This window comes from Stegodyphus dumicola, chromosome 3, assembly GCF_044657685.1.
Source record: "Stegodyphus dumicola isolate Sdum_Otavi_A_Nest chromosome 3, ASM4465768v1".
In the NCBI taxonomy this organism is placed as follows: Eukaryota; Metazoa; Arthropoda; class Arachnida; order Araneae; family Eresidae; genus Stegodyphus; species Stegodyphus dumicola.
In genome coordinates this window covers 37,145,494-37,165,379 of record NC_140770.1, presented here as the reverse complement: position 1 = coordinate 37,165,379, position 19,886 = coordinate 37,145,494, and the positions used below count along the sequence as shown (strand labels likewise).

The window sequence follows — 19,886 nt, the reverse complement described above, 5'->3', positions numbered from 1 at the left end:
ATACTATTACTCTTTTAAGGTTTTTAGGAATTATCCTTGGATTAGTATAAGTTTTACGAACTCAGCAGAGCGATTCTAGCATTACATAAAAGAAAGAAACAACTAAGCATCAGTTTATGCAGACCAACACAATAACTGCTCGTTTACTTCGCTCGAATGCACGTTATAATGTTGCCATCAAAAAATGCTTTATAAATTTAAAATCAAAATACAGATTTTTTGTATCATTAACCTAGAGATTTTGAGCATCTCGAATAGTTTTTAAATTATCAACGTATAGCAATGAACTTTGTATGAATCAACCTATAAACTGTCTTAAAAATAATCCCATTCAGCTTGTTTCTTGCTGTTTTTCAATAAAGGTCTTCAGATAAATGAAATATTGGAAGCACAATTAGGTCAAGGTAAATGCATTTTAAAATATTAACTGTCACCAATTGCTGTTATTGTATCAGTCATACTTCTTAGAAAAATGCCGGAATTTTTTTATAGTTGACAGCGATGTATAAGAAAACCTTGAAAACTAAGAAATTGAAATAATACTGTTTAAATTAACATAAAAAATAAAGTTACAGCAGAGCTTCAAGAGTTTATATACTTCTGTCAGTATAGTTTATATTATAAATATTCAGATAATTGGGATTAAAGCCTATCCAGATATTCAAGAACTGGATTGCATTTTTTAGTTGGCTAGATGATTCTATTTACTGCAGTGGAAGCAAGGAAATTTTGTTGTTTAGTTTCTAGCATATTATTACTATTACTGCAAAAAGTTTGGAATTAAAAAAAATAAATCTTTTTACATCTGCAAAACTAAAATATACATTTTCGAATAAAATTAAGCAATTAAATAATTGATCATTTTCGTACGCATAAAACCGACTTCTGGTTTAATTAAAATAAAACAAAGACATTAATTATTATTTAATGAAGTTCTAAAATTAAAAATATCTTAAGGTAAACTAAGACAGTATTATTATTGTTATAGTTAAGTTTTATAGTTATTATAGTTTAATAGTTATTATTTCGTATATAACAAAATATATAGCCTAATTCGTAAATTATCGCTCTAAGCAGACTGAGCTAAATCCCAAAGCTTAACAGAAAAGAAAAATTTCTTTCGTGTCAGCTTCTGTCAGTTTCATATTGCCAAAGACAATAAGCTAATGTATGCGGGAAATTCATGTATATGCCTTTATAATTTTCAAATACCAATACAGTGAAACCTTGGTTCACGAATTTAATCCTTTCCTGAAAATCGTTCATCATACGAAATATCCTTAAACTGCGATATTTTTTCCCATAAGAATTAATATAAAATGGATTAATCGGTCTTCGATCACAGATGACTGCTTACGTAAGATTTGAAACAGTACCATGAAAAATCAAAACCATTAATTTTAAGAAAAAAATTAAAAAATTATATTATATTAAATATATATATATATATATAACATTAAAATATATAATGTAATATTAAAAAAATAAAAGACGAAAATTTAATTTAATTTTACCGTATCCTTGGAAGAGTGGATAGAGTGGAAGTGGAAAGTCACGAGGAAGAGAAGAAGAAGATATTTCATTGTTTTTGGATGAGGCGCTAGTTTCTTCACTTAAAAATATCAGGTATTTGGCTTTTATATTTTCTCTGCATATAAGAGTTGCCACTCTGCTTGAGATTTACTGGGCCTCGGTTTTATTCAAAATTTGCACACTGTGATTTATTGTTATCTGCGTTTTAAAATATTCCGAAAGTGAGATATGATATTGTTAGTAACACTGCTTAGACTGTAGCTGATTATTGCTTCATCAGGGTGACATTATTACATGAAAACTTTGCACCCGAGTTCGTTTTGCAAAAATTTCGCGGATCAAAGACTAGGATCATCTTTTCTTCCTTCATCATTCTCCGAAGAAAATGTTCTTATTTGGATGTTCTTGACGGTCCTCTAGCAACTCCTTCTCGTGTTCGTTCTTAACTTTTAAGACCATGGTTTTACTAGAGGCACAACATCATAGATAACAGAAGCATTCTAAGTATCAAACTGGCCATTCAAGCCGAATTCACGGTCTTGTAAGTGTTTTTGCTGATTTACTTTAAGCAATGGAAATGGTTTCTTGAAGCTCTTAAGGGTAATTTCTTTGTCACAAATTACATCAAAACATCTTTGAAAATTTATTTGTTGCCGAATTGAATGTTTGTAACTCGAGAGAGCTTTCATCATCCGAACTGATTTTTTTTTATTCAGATAAATTTTTTCCCGTGAGAGGCGCTCGTAATCCAAGGTTTTACAATGTTTTTCTCGTGAAAGGCAAGTTTTATTGCATTTAACACCTTTAACTTGGTAATAACTTTCCTACACCTTTAAAAAGTAAAATTTTTTAATTTACTTCCACATCTTTTTATGATATGCCATTTAATTTATAAATAAACATATAAATAAACAAACTTAATTTTACTCGGCCTAGAAAGAAGAATAAACGATTAGATAAAATAGAATTCTGAGTATCAGGAGTCCAAATAATTGGAATCCTTCTATATGGAAAGGCTATGACACTACTATTGCTCTTCCATATAATACCATCAATACTGGGTTCATTATTGCTATAATATTGTAGCGAAAATTGCTCCTAATTGCTCCTTTCGACTGAGCTCCTCATAGCTTCGTGGAGAAGACACAGGACTCGACATCCGAAGGTCCCGGGTTCAAAACCTCTCAAAGGCAAGATGCCTGATAATTGGTTTTTATGTAAATTTCCGTCTTACTTACTTACTTACATTCTTTTACTTGCTTCAATCAATTATGGTAAAGCACACCAGGACTTTCTGCTTAAAGAAAGGGACTTTAGAAAACTTACTCAGAGAAACTGCCTCGTATTCACGGTATACATTCGGAAAACCAAGAAAAGCCCATTCAAATAGCCAGTTCGAATGTGCTGTTGAAAGGTTTTCGATTAAGCATGGGTTCACTTTTCTTACATATGGCTAGTTACGTAGTTGGCTCCTAACTAAAATCACCGGCGTAGACATACAGATACATAATAAGCACAGCCGTGAACTGACAAGCTTTAACTCGTAACAACGCTCTAACTGAAGTAGCTCTCACCTCAGCTTACCTAATTTGCATAAAGCCCTAATTTGCATAAAGCATGAAACTGGAAACTCATTCTGGCAAGAAAGCGTAGGTAGGAAGATAAGGAAGTAAAGGAAAATTGTTTCTAAAATAAAAAGAACTGTTAGAATAATAAAGTAAGACTCTAAAACGTAAACATAAAGTAAGACCCTAAAATGTCAGGAAAACAGCGAAAATATAGTTCTATAATCTTTCTATCAAATAAAGGTACTACTTGCATACTCATTTCATTAAAAAGGAAAGTCCTATCATTAATCTGCCCACCAGCGGCCGAGCGGTAAAGTCGCTGAACACTGGTAGTTCGGTCCGAGGTTCGAATCCCGCGAACGGGCTGGCTGCATGGGCGTTTTCGTGGTTTTCCCCATGTGCAACGTGTATACGTGCCAGTTTCCCTTAGAAAGTCCTCCCCGAAGGCATTCCTCCCCTTAGGCAGATAGCCCTCGAGGCTTTGCAATAATCACACACACACACACACTTATCATTGATCACTTTGTCTTTTTCTCCAATACCAGAAATTCTTCTGAGATAATTAACTGGTTGTGAGATAACTGAGCTAGTTACTTGAAATATATCATTAACACCAAGATGCTATTATTCATTACTTCGCTCATTTTATTGTCGTTACAAAAAATAGTTAAAAAAATTTCACTTTCTTCTCTAAATTGTAAAACCGATTCACTTGACAGAGTAAAATTAATCTACCGAACATATGAACCTTTGAATATATTAAATACAACTTATGTGGGCTGTGAGTTTGAGACTTTGTGGATTTAGAGATATTGCATGAACTTAATATAGAAAATGAACATAGAAAATCATTATTTTCAGCAATGAAACAATCGAATGCTCGAATTTTATGAATCTCGAAAAAGGTTCAAAATTCGGAAACTGGAAACTTCGCGCTTTTTCATCATTCGAATTTTAACCTAAAATGCTTTAATTATTTTAACCCCAAAACTTTGGGAAGATATTGTATAGAAATTTTAAATAAAAGAAGGAACGCGGGTCCTAGGTTGTCACACAGCCAATTTTTTTCAGAACATTTGATATTCCATGTTTAACGTACGTAAACGCTTGGAATATTTCTACTGTCTAAATTGCTTTGATTGAAAAAATATTTTAGATAATAAGCAATTTAGACTGTCAGTCAAATATTTTTCCCAAATTAGTCTGATAAACGGAACTCCAAGTTTTAATAATGCATACATTTACTAAATTTCTTTACATATCCTCAATAAATAATCTTTTTAATGACACTGAAAAATTCTTTCGAACTTTGATTATGATTTTCGGAACTGCATGGAATCCCAGCGTTCCGCGAACTGTTTGAAGGCTTTGTTACAAAGAAACATAGTTTCAAGACTAGTACTATAAAGAAAATAAAAATTCAATTTAACGTTTCTAATTGTGCAGACCAGTGATACTTGAAATGAATTTCAGTAATATTCTACATCTGCAGTTTGCAATTCATATTCAAATTTCAAGGTTTATAAACCTGGCAGTAAAATATTAATAACTTTTCTTTGTAAGGTTTACAACGCCATTCAGCCTTCTGAAGGCCAAAGAAACGATATTTAATGATTTTTTGAAAACATTCTGGTTTGTTAGTCACGAATAACATATCGTTTTTTTACGGTTTCCTAGAACGTAAAAGCAAAAGCTTTGTGCTGTTTAATTTTCTTGAGATAGTATTACGCAGTTTATACATACATATTCATGTTATCGATGAAAACTATTTTGCTATACCTTTCGGCATTTAGTTTTGAAATTTCAAAAGAATACTTTTTGCCATGGGTAATGCAATTAAATTTTAAATAACTAAAAATAAAACACACGCTGATTAAAAGAGGAAAACTTAATTACAGAGGTAAAAAATCTTAAATTTTATATAATCTATTCTTGAAAACTCCTACATAAAACTATAAGGTATTTTCTCTCTCCTTCCGGGATGGCTTCCGCCCACCAGCGGAAATCCCTCACAATCGGAGAATCGTCTAATCTTTAATTTTTCCATTTCAGTTATAAGTTGTTCTTGCAGATAGAGTGGAATAACAAAGCACATTTTAGGTCTTAAATTACATAAAACTCTTGGGATCAGGAAAAAAATGTTGCGAAGAAGCGTGCATTTTTACAAACGTGTTTTATTACCATACTGTGCAGTCTGTGTTCAGAAATTCTATACTTTAGATTCTGTGCAAACAACTCAGTTTTCATGAGATAAAATCATCGTGTTCGGTGAGTTCAGGTGGCGCTTCGAGAAAATGGTTCATCTCTCATCTCTGGCCCAAATCTCGGCAGCATTTATCGTTTGCCCTAAATCTCGATCATCTCGGATAGAACATCTTCGGATCCGTTACAGATCCTACTTTGGTTTTACTACGTTAGATAAGAAATAACGTTACTCTCTTCTTAAATACAAACTAATTACATTTTCAAAAAATACAGAAATCATATTATCAGTCTTCTTCCTTAACCTACGATAAGCAGAATATTTATGAAGTAATTAACTTAAATGAAAATGTGTGCGCCTAAAAGTTTATATTATATAAAAATTTAAACTAACCAAAATTTTACAACACGAAAAAAATAATTTTAGCCTAAAAATATATACTATATTAAAGTTTCACAAAACCAAGATTTTGAAACATGAAAAAAGAATTCTAGAGACTTGTTTTTTCAGGGAACTTCCGATGAACTGCGAAAATACCGAGTAACTCAAAATCATAGATAATTCAAGGTAGTGATGCAAAAACAGGCAACATGAATAGCCTATACTGTGAATAACAGATAAATTATACTAACAATTTACCTGAATTTAAACCAGTTTAACATGAAGAAAGGTTAATTTGATAATGCAAATTTAAATCAATATTACAAACAAAACAAAACACACACACGCCTCCCCCAAGAAAAATACTGAAAGGTTTCAGATTTTAACGGTCGCAGATTCAACGCATTTAAATTTCCAACGCAAAATGCCAAAACGAAATTAATAGCTCTTCAAGGAAAGACTGCTCCTTTGGGCTAATAATGGAAAAACAAGCATCATCAGAAATAAAGAAACTAAATTAAAATGTCATTAAAGAATAATGTTTACGAACGAATTTGAACAATGAAATTTAGCAGGTGTAAGTAATTCTTCCATCTTTTCACAATAAACAAACTTTTTATTTTCCCCTGTATTCACTAGATAACACCCAATTATTCTTTGGCTGGTTAATCGGAATTAACTATGCATCTTTTTGTTTCAAAATATTCTGAGATTATTTCATCTGACTTAAAGAAGTATTTAATACCTTATCCCTTACTTTTTTAGCCCAAAGGGACAATTTGCCATGAAGGGCTATTAATTTCGTTTTGGCATTTTGCGTCGTCCACTATAAAACGGCATTTCACTTTTCATATCGTTGTCACCAAATATTACAGCCCTGCATTATATTTCAAGAAACTGAATAAAGAAGAATCTGCATGAATGTACGTACGTTTCTCGCACTGTCAAAAAACAACGGTATTTAGAGACATCAAATTTTGAGTAATGTAGTCCTGTACTCGAATATGGGCATCTGGAAGCTCAAATTTAGAATTTGGAATTTGTTTTTATTCCCTATTTTATATTTTGCAAAACTTTAAAGAATTTTCGGTTAAAAAAACTCGACGATTTCAAAGCGAGCAATGGCAACACCGTACGGAAAAAAATTATCTCCATCTGTTTATCGGAATTTCTAGAGATATGCTCTTTTTAAATATTTTGTGATATTGCTGTTGAATTGAGTTTTATGGTTTAAGTGTGAAGAATATGATATTAAATAAATAAAGGCAACACAAAAAACATTAAAAAACACCTCTTTGGGGGGTAATATAAAATATGAAAGCCTTCAGTCCCCTCCCCCTCTTAATTAATTTGGTGTCCAGAAATGAAAGCTTCTCATTTCCTTTTATCAAACGAAAACTTTTAAAACATTATTCCATGTTTCTAATATTTGTTTTTTTAGTCAAATTTATTCACATAAATTAAGTTTACAGCTTGAAAATTTAAAATAAATAATGTATATATTGCTGTTTTAACCTTCGTTTCCATATAGATCTAATTTGTCGTTGAAAAAATAATTTAAAAAAATTCCCTTATACCAAAAGCATATTGAAACCGTGCTACTTATTTTACATTTGTAACGGACACACATTCTTTACCCCTCAGAAACACATCGTCAAAGACGTTGGAAGTAGCGTAGTCCAGCATGTTTGACAATGAATGTGCGTAGGAGAAAAAATCCAGACCATTTCCTTTACTGCTTTTAAGGTTATAATGTTCTTTTGATTTTGCTGAAATTCAGTATAATCGGGAGGATTATCGTAGAAATCGAATGAATGTAAATTGCACGTGTTCCACGAATTTTTTCTTAAAAGCCTTTAAATAATAAAGAATAAGATTTATATTAATGAATTAATGCGAATTCTCCTTAGCCTTGATCTACTTCACTTTTACATGCACAGATTCATTTTGAAAGCTCTCAAAAATTTTAATTCCTTTCTGATTTATTTATTTATATTACTGCAACTCATTTAACTTAGGCATACTAGAACACAGGAAAGGAATACAAATTTAGCTTCTTCTTCTATCCTAACCTCAGGAAACTCAGGTGTAAGATGAAAATATATTTTGTTTCTTTATTTTGAAATAAATATAATGTCGAAGATAATTCGATTCCAAATTCTACCATGACATTTATAGTTTGGTCTGTATTTATGCTCAAACGCTTCACAATCTTTCATTTTTTCCAATCTATGTTGATCAACAAAATATCTAACCGGAGAAAGACTTTGCCAAATTGGCGGATATGACCTTTTTTCAGATACTAAGTTTTAAAAGGTTGATATCATCCTCAGTCCGGCAGAAGAGAGTTAAGATCATAAAAGCACGCAGTATTACGGTCAAGTTTCTTAAGTAAAGGACGCGATCACATTATGCCTGACGTAACGAATGTCAGGCATAAAGTGTTGCAAAAATTTATCTGAAAGAAGAAATTTCTCGAAGATTTAACCTATCTCCTATTATATGCAGAGCTTTAACTACGAAATACAAGTCATATTTGAAAATACCGTTCAGTGGTTTTAACTTCGGGAAAAATAAATGCGACTGAGGGTTTTTGTCTTTTAAAGCCAGGACACGGAAAAAAAATAAGAGCATTTGGGGCTTACCATATTTTCACCAGCCAGCAAATTAAAAACCGAAATCACCCAGAGGCGCGATAACTCCTGAAGCCGGTATCACTGTCCCCGAGGATCGAGTGAATTGTGACAACTTTCCCTCTTTCGTGTCGGTCGGTCATTAGCCACGGACCTCGAGGCCGAAAGAGAAGTGGGTGATCACTTGATCGATGGAGGGGATCCGGCATGACAAGTGTCCATTCCAATCCACTTACGAAAGGGGTGGCGAATTAACTACGCACGTGATTTTCGTTGCAGAGACATTATGTAATCAAGAGCTATCCCTCAATTTGGTGGCTTGTTTTCTTTGTTGATAATGTTCTTGCATGAGGTAATAAATGAGATAAATTGGATTTTTATTGCAGGGTTGAAAATCCTTATTTGAAGAATGCTGTGTAATATGCTACTTTTCGTTTATATGCTAGTTGTGGTATGCTACCTAAATCATCAATTTATTGCGATACATGGACACTTGATGGGCTCTGGTATGCCAGCTTTATGGTGTGAATGACGAAACCTCATGACGGAATATAACGCATAAGATTTGGAAGATCAATGAAATGATACTATAAAGTAAAGTCTTCGAGGCGACGGAACTGAAAACAGTTTTCTTTTGAAATAGCAGAGAAGAGTCATGATGGTTATCCTTTTTAACATTTTTTTAAAAATTATTATTTATTTAGCACATTAAAAAGTGTATTGCAAGCTGGAATGTCTCCCACAGCTTCATTCATTACCGTGTAGTGCATGAAACATTCAGGACGTGTTCTTTCTAACTAGAAGAAAGTATAAGTTTTTAAATTAGCCCAAAAGTAATGGTAGATAAGATATAGAAAACGTTTCATTAGGGCGTAGATAGAATATAGGATACGTTTCGTTTCATTAGTAACAGTGTTAATTCTTAAAATCGTTTACAAATGCCATAAAGATTATTTTTCAAAAATTTGTGAGAACAGAAATGTAATACAAGTGCCAAGTTGATGGCGTTTGGTAACAGTTCGGAATGATAGCATTTGTTAATGTCCTGGACTATAAGTTAAAAGAAATTAAATTCTTTTAAATGTTATTCCTCTATCATTCGAAAATGCAGTATTTTAATCACACTTTTATCTTTTACATTCTAAGGCTTTGGTAATATTTTAATTCTAGCCACAAGGTATTTTTATAAAATACTCACTAAAGTCGAAGTGGATAAACCTGCTGAATACTAGAAGCTCGACCCAGACTCAAATTCCAGTGAACTGGTTCGCTGTTTTTCTCTTACTGTATAATACGTATTATATGTATGTAGGAAATCACAACGTCCAATGCTGAATTAGAATACCAGGATTATGACGTCATCAGTATAGCATCACCCAGCGCAGTAAGAATCATCCCAGACAGCGCTGAGACCTGGTCGAGAGTGGATGGCAGACGTGAGCAGACGGCTCACACGTCTTCAAGAGTTTACGAACTTTAATTGTGCTTTCGATGTTATGCCTTTACATCATTATGTTAATCCTGCATACCGTTAACTTCATCTTTATTTACTTTTATTTCTTTCTATTAAATAAACCATTTAAATATTACTTCGTGCTCTCATGCTGTGAATCAAGTCAAATTCTACAAAAAAATATGGCGACCAACCGTGCGGCCTCGAATTCCAAAATGTGCGAGTACTAGAACTGTGCTTTGAACTGTGAACTGAGTGAACTATTGTCACAAGTTATTCGATTTATTGGATTACTCGTATAAAGTGTGGATTACCCAATTGACGACGATCATCTGTCGGGTGAGTACAAAACTTTCTTTCCAATATGAAGTTAGTAGAAATTCCAGAATTGGAAGCAGCTTTAAAGTTCTGAAATCAAAAGTTTGCATAAGCTTATTTTTAATACTGATGGAGACCGAAATAACCGGAAAAGATTACGTGAATTTTCTGGCTTTATATTTAAACCAGATTCTGAAGAATTTAATAAGAAAATAGATGCAGTGCAGAATAGTTTTACTTTGAATGAGTTAATTAAAATTTGCAATGTACTGTGCATAAATTCAAAAGGTTCAAAAACGGAAGTCGTAACCCGAATTGTCTCTTACCTATGTGATTTATCTGTATTATTTGAAAATATTTTGCATGAAGAAAAAAATGATATTGAAGATGAAACTATTAATAAAATTTCTGAAGTAATGCTTGATGATAATCAAAGAGACAATCCTGGTTTTAATGAGTCTCAAGTAAACAACAGTATGCAGCTTCCAATTCAAGGTCATTTTAAACCTCATCTTAGTTTTTCTGATATTGAAAGTATTGTTAATCCTTTTTCTGGTAATGCATATGAAAATGTTGATAAATGGATTGATGAATTTGAAGATGTTATAAATTCTTTGAAATTAAGTGATTTGCATAAATTAGTTTTTGCTAAAAGATCATTAAAAGGTAAAGCGAAACTATTTATTCAGAGTGAACCTAAAGTTAATGACTGGTGTAAGTTAAAAAAGCTTTTGAAATCTGAATATGGTAAAGCTTTTAATTCTGCTGAGTTGCATGAAATGTTATGTAAACGTAAATTAATGCCTAATGAATCTTTAGATGAGTATTTTTTGAAAATGAAAGAAATGTGTTCGCGAGGTAACATTGAAGATGCTTCATTAATTAAATATGTTATTGATGGTATTCCCGATTCTGTGGTTAGGAAAACGATATTATATGGTTGCGAAACAATATCTGAATTTAAACAAAGGCTTAAAATTTATGATAAAATGAGATCGGACAATGATAAGTTTAAAAATCCGAAACCGAAAGTAGACACTCAAGTAGAAGTAAGCTTTCGTCATCAAACCGAAATCAATCTAACGTTAATAAGGTCAAATGTTTTAATTGCCAGGAATTTGGGCATTATTCTAAGCATTGTGTAAACAAATCCAAGGGTGTAAAATGTATAAAATGTAAGAAGTTCGGGCATTATTCAACGAACTGTCCAGAGCAGACCCCCGAGACACATCAAGCAGCTTTATTACAACGAATTTGTGACAAGGATAGAATTATGAAGACTGTAGAAATAAATAATCATTTAGTTAATAGTTTAGTTGACACTGGTTCAGATGTAACGATATGCAGCGTAGAGTTATACAAGCAGATTGGTTCTCCTAATTTAAATTGTAGCGATATCACATTAAACGGAATTGAATCAAAGCAAACGTACCCCATCGGCTTTTTCATTTCTGATATTTCAATTGATAGTTTTTCACTGCGTACGAAAATGTATGTTGTTAAGTCATTATGTAATCAAATTGTATTAGGTTTGGATGTATTGAGTCAGTTTAACTTCTCTTTTACCGAGAATGGCCTTCAAATAATTTCTCATCGGAATAAAAGTAATGTAAACTTGATAACTGCTGAGTCATCTCGAAATTCTAACGTTCGTTGCGTTATGGGAAATTTGAATATTGCTGCTGTCTCATTGAAGAATGTTTATGATCTTTCGCAATCGTCTGGCGTCTCTGTTAATGTAAACAAAAGTCCCGAAAGCGGAAGTAGCTCGACGTTTAATTACCTTTCACATCTGGTGAATGCTATTTCTGTCAACGAGATTGATTTATCGCATATTTCGAATGCAGAACATAAAGAAAGACTGTGTAATTTAATTAATTCGTACCAACCACGGAAAAATAGACAATCTGACTTCAAGATGCAAATAAATTTATGCGATGATATTCCTGTCTGTCAAAATAGAAGATACATGTCTTTCGCGGAACAAAAAATTGTTGACGATCAAATTAAGGAATGGTTAAAAGAGGGCATAATAAAGCCTAGCAATTCTAATTATTCGGCGCCTATTGTTTTGTGTAACAAGCGTAATAATTCGAAACGTTTATGTATAGATTATCGGAAATTGAATAAGAAGATTATTAAAGACAAATTTCCACTGCCTTTAATTTCGGAAGTACTTGATCGCTTAGAACAGTCAAAAGTCTTCACGACACTAGATTTGAGAAATGGCTTTTTCCATGTAGACATAGACAAAAATTGCACCAAATATACCGCATTTGTAACACATAATGGTATTTACGAATTTCTTAAAGCTCCTTTTGGTTTATGTATTAGTCCAAATGTTTTTCAAAGGTATATTTATTCAGTATTTCGTGACTTGCTAAATGAAGGTGTACTAATTATTTATATGGATGATATAGTCATACCGGCTAATGATGAAATTGAATGTTTAGACAAATTAGAAAGAGTATTCAAAACTGCTTCGGAGTATGGATTACAATTAAATTTCAAAAAGTGCCAATTCTTAAAACGTAAAATTGAATTTTTGGGACATGTAATTGAAAACGGAACTATTCGACCATCGCCTTCCAAAACTGTTGCTGTTCGAAACTTTCCACAACCGCGTAACTGTAAACAACTACAAAGCTTTTTAGGACTAACAGGTTATTTTCGTAAATTCATTCCTCAGTATGCTAAAATAGCTAAACCTCTTAGTGACTTACTTAGAAAAGGTATTGGTTTTAAGTTCGATTCCGAACAACAGGAAGCTTTTTGCAGATTAAAAGAAATTCTCTCTCAGGCACCTGTTCTACACATATTTAGGCAAGGATATCCATTAGAACTTCATACTGATGCTAATAGTCAAGGCTTTGGTGCGGTATTACTCCAATTGTCTGATGATGGTAATTATCACCCAATCCAGTATATGAGTAAGAAGACTTCACCGCAGCAAGAGAAACTCTGTAGTTACGAATTAGAAGCCCTTGCAGTAATAGAAGCTCTGAAGAAATTTCGAAACTATTTGTTAGGGACTAAATTCAAAATTATAACTGATTGTAGCGCTTTTCAGAAAATTTTAGATAAGAAAGATTTAACTCCTAAAATTGCAAGATGGGCAATGTTTATTGAAGAATTCGATTACGAAATTGTACATCGTTCAGGAAGCCAAATGAAACATGCTGATGCTTTAAGTAGAAATGCTTTAATTTTAACATCATACACATCCGATGTAACTGAGAAGATTCGGTTAGTACAACAACAGAATGAAGATGAACATGTGAAATTAATCAAGAATTTAGTTGAGAAGGGAGAAGAAAATGGATTCTTCGTGAGAAATGATATTTTGTACAAATTTGAAAATGGTAAAGATCTTCTAGTAGTGCCAGAATCCTTACAGAACGAAATCATACAGAAGGTACATAAAAAAGGTCACTTTGCTGTAGATAAAACTGTGAATGCTGTAGAGCAAGAATTCTATATTACCAGACTGAAATGCAAAGTTGAAAAAGTAATTGCTAACTGTATAGAATGTATACTGTACAACAAGAAGCAAGGAAAAGCAGAAGGATTTCTTCATCCTGTACCAAAAGAAAACGTTCCTTTGAGTACGTATCATATCGACTTTATTGGACCTCTTCCATCGACGAACAAGAGATACCAACACATTCTAACTGTTGTCGACGCTTTTACGAAATTTACTTGGTTCTATCCAGTGAAATCACCAACTACGCAAGAAGTTATTTCAAAATTGAAGCAACAACAGACTGTATTTGGAAATCCAGCCAGAATCATTTCAGATCGAGGTAGTGCCTTTACATCGAAAGAATTTTCAGCTTATTGTACTGAAGAAGGAATAGAACATGTCAAAATTACTACCGGTATTCCAAGAGGTAACGGACAAATTGAGCGAATTCATAGAATTTTGATTCCTGTTTTGTCAAAATTATCACATGAAGATTCAACGAAATGGTTTAAATATGTTTCAGATGTTCAGAGAATAATCAACAGTACAACTACGAGAAGTACGAAATATTCACCGTTTGAGCTTCTCATAGGCACGAAAATGAAGAACAAAGAAGATTTGAGAATTAGTGAAATATTGAATGAAGAATATTTAAAGCAATTGATGCAAGAACGCGATGAGATGAGAGAAGATGCTAAAAACAACATTTTGAAGATACAAGAAGAGAATCGTAAACAATTCAACAAGAAACGTAAGAAACCGAAACTGTACAAGATTGGCGACTTGGTAGCCATTCAGAGAACTCAATATGGGACTGGTTTGAAACTACGACCTAAGTTTCATGGACCGTATAAAATCATAGCTGTTCGATCAAATGACAGATATGAAGTCGAGAAAGTAGGATGCCATGAAGGACCAAATTTGACATCTACTGCGGCTGACCATATGAAGCCATGGTCAAATTGATTTGATGTTTGTATCAGCTCAAAACCTAAGGACCTGATACTCTTTTTTTTTTTTTTTTCTTTTCTTTTCTTTTTTTTTTTTTTTTTTATTATCTTTGCAGGTACATGATAGTGATGTCCATTCAACAGACATCGAGGACGATGCCTCTTCAGGCTGGCCGAAGCTGTAGGAAATCACAACGTCCAATGCTGAATTAGAATACCAGGATTATGACGTCATCAGTATAGCATCACCCAGCGCAGTAAGAATCATCCCAGACAGCGCTGAAACCTGGTCGAGAGTGGATGGCAGACGTGAGCAGACGGCTCACACGTCTTCAAGAGTTTACGAACTTTAATTGTGCTTTCGATGTTATGCCTTTACATCATTATGTTAATCCTGCATACCGTTAACTTCATCTTTATATACTTTTCTTTATATACTTTTATTTCTTTCTATTAAATAAACCATTTAAATATTACTTCGTGCTCTCATGCTGTGAATCAAGTCAAATTCTACATGTATAAGTAAGTTTTGCACAAAGGGTATCCCTCTCATTAAGTAAACAGTCCTCATGCTTACTGCATACTCAACTTTAAAAACAAAATTTTATAATACATGTCTGAAATTTAAATACACAATTTTTCAATCAAAATTGATAAAGTGCTTTAAATTATAAGATTGCATCAATTGTTTTACCTCTATTTCTCATAAACAATGGAATTCTAAAAAAATAACTTGATAAACACAAGGCTACTGCAATATTAAAAAATTTCTGGTCACATGACGTTTGGCGTTTACGTAAGATATACACTTTCTCAAATATCACACTTCTTGGACTGCACAATCCATCAAAAACTTTACGAAAAGTGCTTTTGTTAAATATCTCTATTTTCTTTATCATACAATTATGTTGTCATTATCATTTCTGGAGGTAAACATTTTTGTAAAAACTTACACTTGTAATTTTTGCCATAACAATACCCTTTATTTGTGATACAAACAACTTGTGTATACAAACAAAACTCCACCGCTTACAGATATTAAACTAGCATAAAGTTGAATTTACAGTTTAAAAGTATTCTAGCCGAAGACTACTCAAATTTCGAATAACTAAAATAGCTGCGCTTTAATAGCGTGATTTAACGTTGGCTAGCAAATGGCTCATGCTAAAATATTATCTGAAAGAACTAGGCGGTAGAAGGAAAGTCGCAAGCGCCTTTGCCAAAAGCTTCGTCTTAAAAATATTCGAAATCTTCGCTTTAAATATTCTTCAGTCTTATTTGCATCTGGTGAGGGCTAATGGAAAGAAGTTATAATAAAGATCCACCTCATAAAATCTGGTTAATTAACATGAGATACCTCATAATTTCAGTTGTGCAAAGAATTAAATGTGTGTGTGTGTGTGTATTTAATTATGGCAAAGCACACTAGGGCTATCTGCCTAAGGGGAGGGATGCCTTTCGTGGAGGACTTTCTAAGGGAAACTGGCTCGTATACACGTTAGACATGAGGAAAACCACGAAAACGCCCAATGCAGCCAGCCCGTTCGCGGGATTCGAACCTCGGACCGAACTACCAGTGTTCAGCGACTTTACCGCTCGGCCGCTGGTGGGCCTTAAAGAATTAAATGAGTATACCGTTTCAAATATTTAATTGAAACATCTAAAACATCTCATCTGTCTAAAATATCTCACCACCCAGGTTTCTGCTATATTAGAAGCTTGAACGTTGTCCTTGGGGGTTTGGATCTCCTTGATCTACACTGGGGGTCAGTTTATGACTTTACTATGTTCTCTTTATTGGTGGATGCTTGCCGTCCACCATTGACTTGTGTTATTGATCCCAGATTGTGTGCATCAAGATTGTCTCAGGTCAACTCATGGGGGCTATGCTTCCTTGTATCTCTTCTAGGGGTGCGGCGTTTTACCGCGCAAGATATTTAATAAGTCAGGTTTGGAAGCCTCTTCTGATGTACTGTATCTAGAAGCTTGTGTTTATGTCCTGCAGGCACTATAAGATTGATAACGAATTATCACTTAGTCTGAAACAAATCACAAAATCTAAAGAAGGTTAGAAAAACCTTTATATTTAAGTCTTAAAGGTACAAAAATGAACAACCTGTTCGACAGACGAACCTCTGCTATTTGCGGGAATTTAGATTAAGATAACGTGAAAATTCAAATGTAGACAATGTAGTCAGAGAGTAAATAAACTACTAAAAGCTGTCTCAGACGTTTAATGAATCGTATTTTAAATGTAAGCTTGCAAGACGCTACAGCCGGAATACAGCTTAGGCAGAACCGGCGGTATTAAGTAGCAGCAAAACGCGGCTGCCAAAAGCTCTAATCTAAACATGAAAATCCTCAGTTTAAACACAGTAAAACCTAATTTGTCTTATGGTAAAGACTACAGAAAGCAGAAGTTGTAGTAAAAGTTTAAATCATAATAATTGGTTAATTAAAACAAAATACTTTATGACTATTTCTCTATGAGATACAAAAAGAAAGAGGAAAAAAAAAAAAAAGAGATTTTTGGGGGGAAAAAAAGAGAGAGAATTTGAAAACTTCAGATTACAAGTCTTAAGACAAACATTTCCCTCAAAAAGTAACAAATTAATCTTGACTTAATTAAGATGCAAAAATACTATTTTTTTCTCTTTTTTTTTTAAAGAATACGCGGAAGTAAATGGTTTGTTTAATTTGATTATGGCAAAATACTTCCAAGGTTATCTGTCTAAGGGAAGGGATAACTTCATGGAGGACTTTCTAAAGGGCGCTGGCTCGTATATATATGTTATACATGTGAAAGTAAATAAGGATAACTGTTTCTACCTAATAAAAATCTCTTAAGAAGTGGAACCATCAAAATGTAAAACTAATTAAAAATTTTTTGTAAAACTTTGTGTAAACGTTTTTAGTTTTACACTGAAACATTACTAGTAGTTTTTAACTGGCAAAGAGCTTTCAAAAACAAAATGTTTAATAGACCATTCACTTGTTTTTGTAATAAAATAATATTATACTAGGTAGGATAGAATATATGAGGACTCTCCGTGCGTAAAAAAGGAAAGGTCTCTGTGTCTAACGAATACCGGCCACTATCTTGTACTTAATGGGGGAGGGAGAAAAATGATTATTTCTATACTCAGTAGATTTTATTGATGCAGTTAGGAAAGAGATCTCAACTTTTTCTCACAGGAAGGAGGATTAAAAGTTTTATAGAAGTTAATGAACGACAAATACAAAAATATGTTTTTCAACAAGAAATGTTGCATATAATATGAGATTTTGCATTAAACTAGCTTGACAAGTTAATATCATAAATCAACATAACCTAGAAGTACTAAATTAACATATACCTAACTATTATGAAAAGAAAAATATCACAATTTCCCTCATTATCGTCACATCTATGTAGCTTATATATTTTTAGTTATTTCAGTTTTCTTCTATTCACATATACATTAGTTATTTCCTATGCAGTTTTTGTACAGATATTCATTTATTTAATATACTAATTCTATATATTACTCTATTATAATTCTATATAAACTCATTTCAGGAAAATTTTCAATCCCGCTCTATATATACACTATGTCTAACAAATGAGAGTGGTCCGCTGGATTTATTGGTGATATTTGTAACACATTAAGATTTAAAAAAATATTATTTCATGGTCATTTTCGTTTGGTTTCACACTGATGAACTTGGAAGCCGAAGGCGACAGATATTCAACTAAAAGTAACAATTTAACTTTAGACTAACTATTTCTGATAGGACTGACGAAGGAAAAAATATTACATAGGGTAGCTAAAACTTACCAGTTAAGGATTTCGTAGTATAGTTCTGCATCTTAAGTGCAGAAAAAGGTGTTCTGTACTTAAGATGAGGTATACATTCATAAATCTAAATCTCGCACGTTATTTTCATTGCTCTACTGGGAAGAAGAAAAGCAGCTGATGGTAAACGTACTATAGCTGTAAAAATGTACAAAAAAGTACTGAATTACTAGAAATGTTATCCTGCCTCAGTCTGATGTAAAACGGATGAATATGAAGACAAAGTGTCCAATTAATCCAATTAAAACAACGGAACAACGCCACAGCTGTAGCAGAAGAGTTTGAAATGATATACTCCTCGCCCAGGAGACCAGGCATGTGGTGTCACTGTGTTGTTTACTTTGTGTTAATACGAGCGCAAGCATTCTTTACTTGGGTATTAGATTTCGCTAGGCTGTCCCTGACACATGACTAGCAGTAATAAATTCCTTAAGGAAAAATTTAATATCTAAATCAATTCCCTGTCACGGACAGTTGCGCTGTAATCCATTTTTCTTCTAATTTCAAGAGCGGGATTGGAAGGACACGCAGTGACAAACGTCAGAATTTTTCGCCCAACGCGACCTTCTCTTCCACATCACGCTTCTGGAACGATTGGCTTTAAAAGCAAAACTTTTACACTAACGTGACATTACCGTCGCTTTTCTACACGGGCAGCAGAGCGTGTAAAACCGTAACCGTGGGTGCTCTTGCAATGTGTGCTGACGTGTATTCCTCTGGAATGAAGAAAAAAAGAATACGCTGGAGAAGGGGGGAAAGATCCGTAACGTTGAAAACTAACAGGATATGGCGACATTTACACAAACGTTGATAGTTATATGACGACGATGAGCTACTAAAGAGATTTCTAATATTTTATTTATTTCACAGACATGCGAATAAAATTTGTTGATATTAGAGAGAAAGAACGCGGATATCTGGTGATCTTGATGTCGTGTGAAAGAGAATTCCTGCCGTGCGCTTCAACTGTAGCTTCGAAAGCTTCGTTGTTCTTTTATGCCAGCTGTTTCTTACACTTTCATTGACATCGCATCCTTTGCGAATGCTTAAAAAAAGTCCTGTGATCTTATATTTTAACGTTAATATAAGCATGTCGGTTACATTTTTTATTACTATGTTGTATTTTCATGAAGTCAACAATGAACATAACGAAAACATATAAGTTACAAGCATTTCTTCCCAACAGCCAGACAGCTGCTAATTAAGCCTTCGGTAAAAGTCAAACCCATTGATAATTTAGTTGTCTCATCATGGAAGACTTTTTTTAATTAAGTTTTAATTTTGACTAAATGTAATAAATTAAAATTATAAAGGAATTATATTTTTGTAGTTTCGTATGAATTGCTTAACATTTTTCTTAACTACACTGGAGCGAAAAATTGAAGAAATAAAAATAAAAACCCATGCCTACTGAACGGTTTTGCAGGTAAAAACACGTAACTTGCTGCATCTGATTATACATGACATACCTTCAAAACGTAGAATTGCCTATTTTTGTAAAAAATAAATTTAAATGAGAACATAAGAAATGTGCTTTAAAGAAAAGTG

General features: G+C 33.1%; 1 protein-coding gene across 4 annotated transcripts in view; it reads right to left on the bottom strand.

The window, feature by feature from the left end:
* LOC118193361 (uncharacterized) overlaps positions 1-19,886 on the bottom strand; it is a 281,309-nt gene that overhangs the window by 130,814 nt on the left and 130,609 nt on the right. The gene's annotated exons all lie outside the window — the stretch shown is intronic.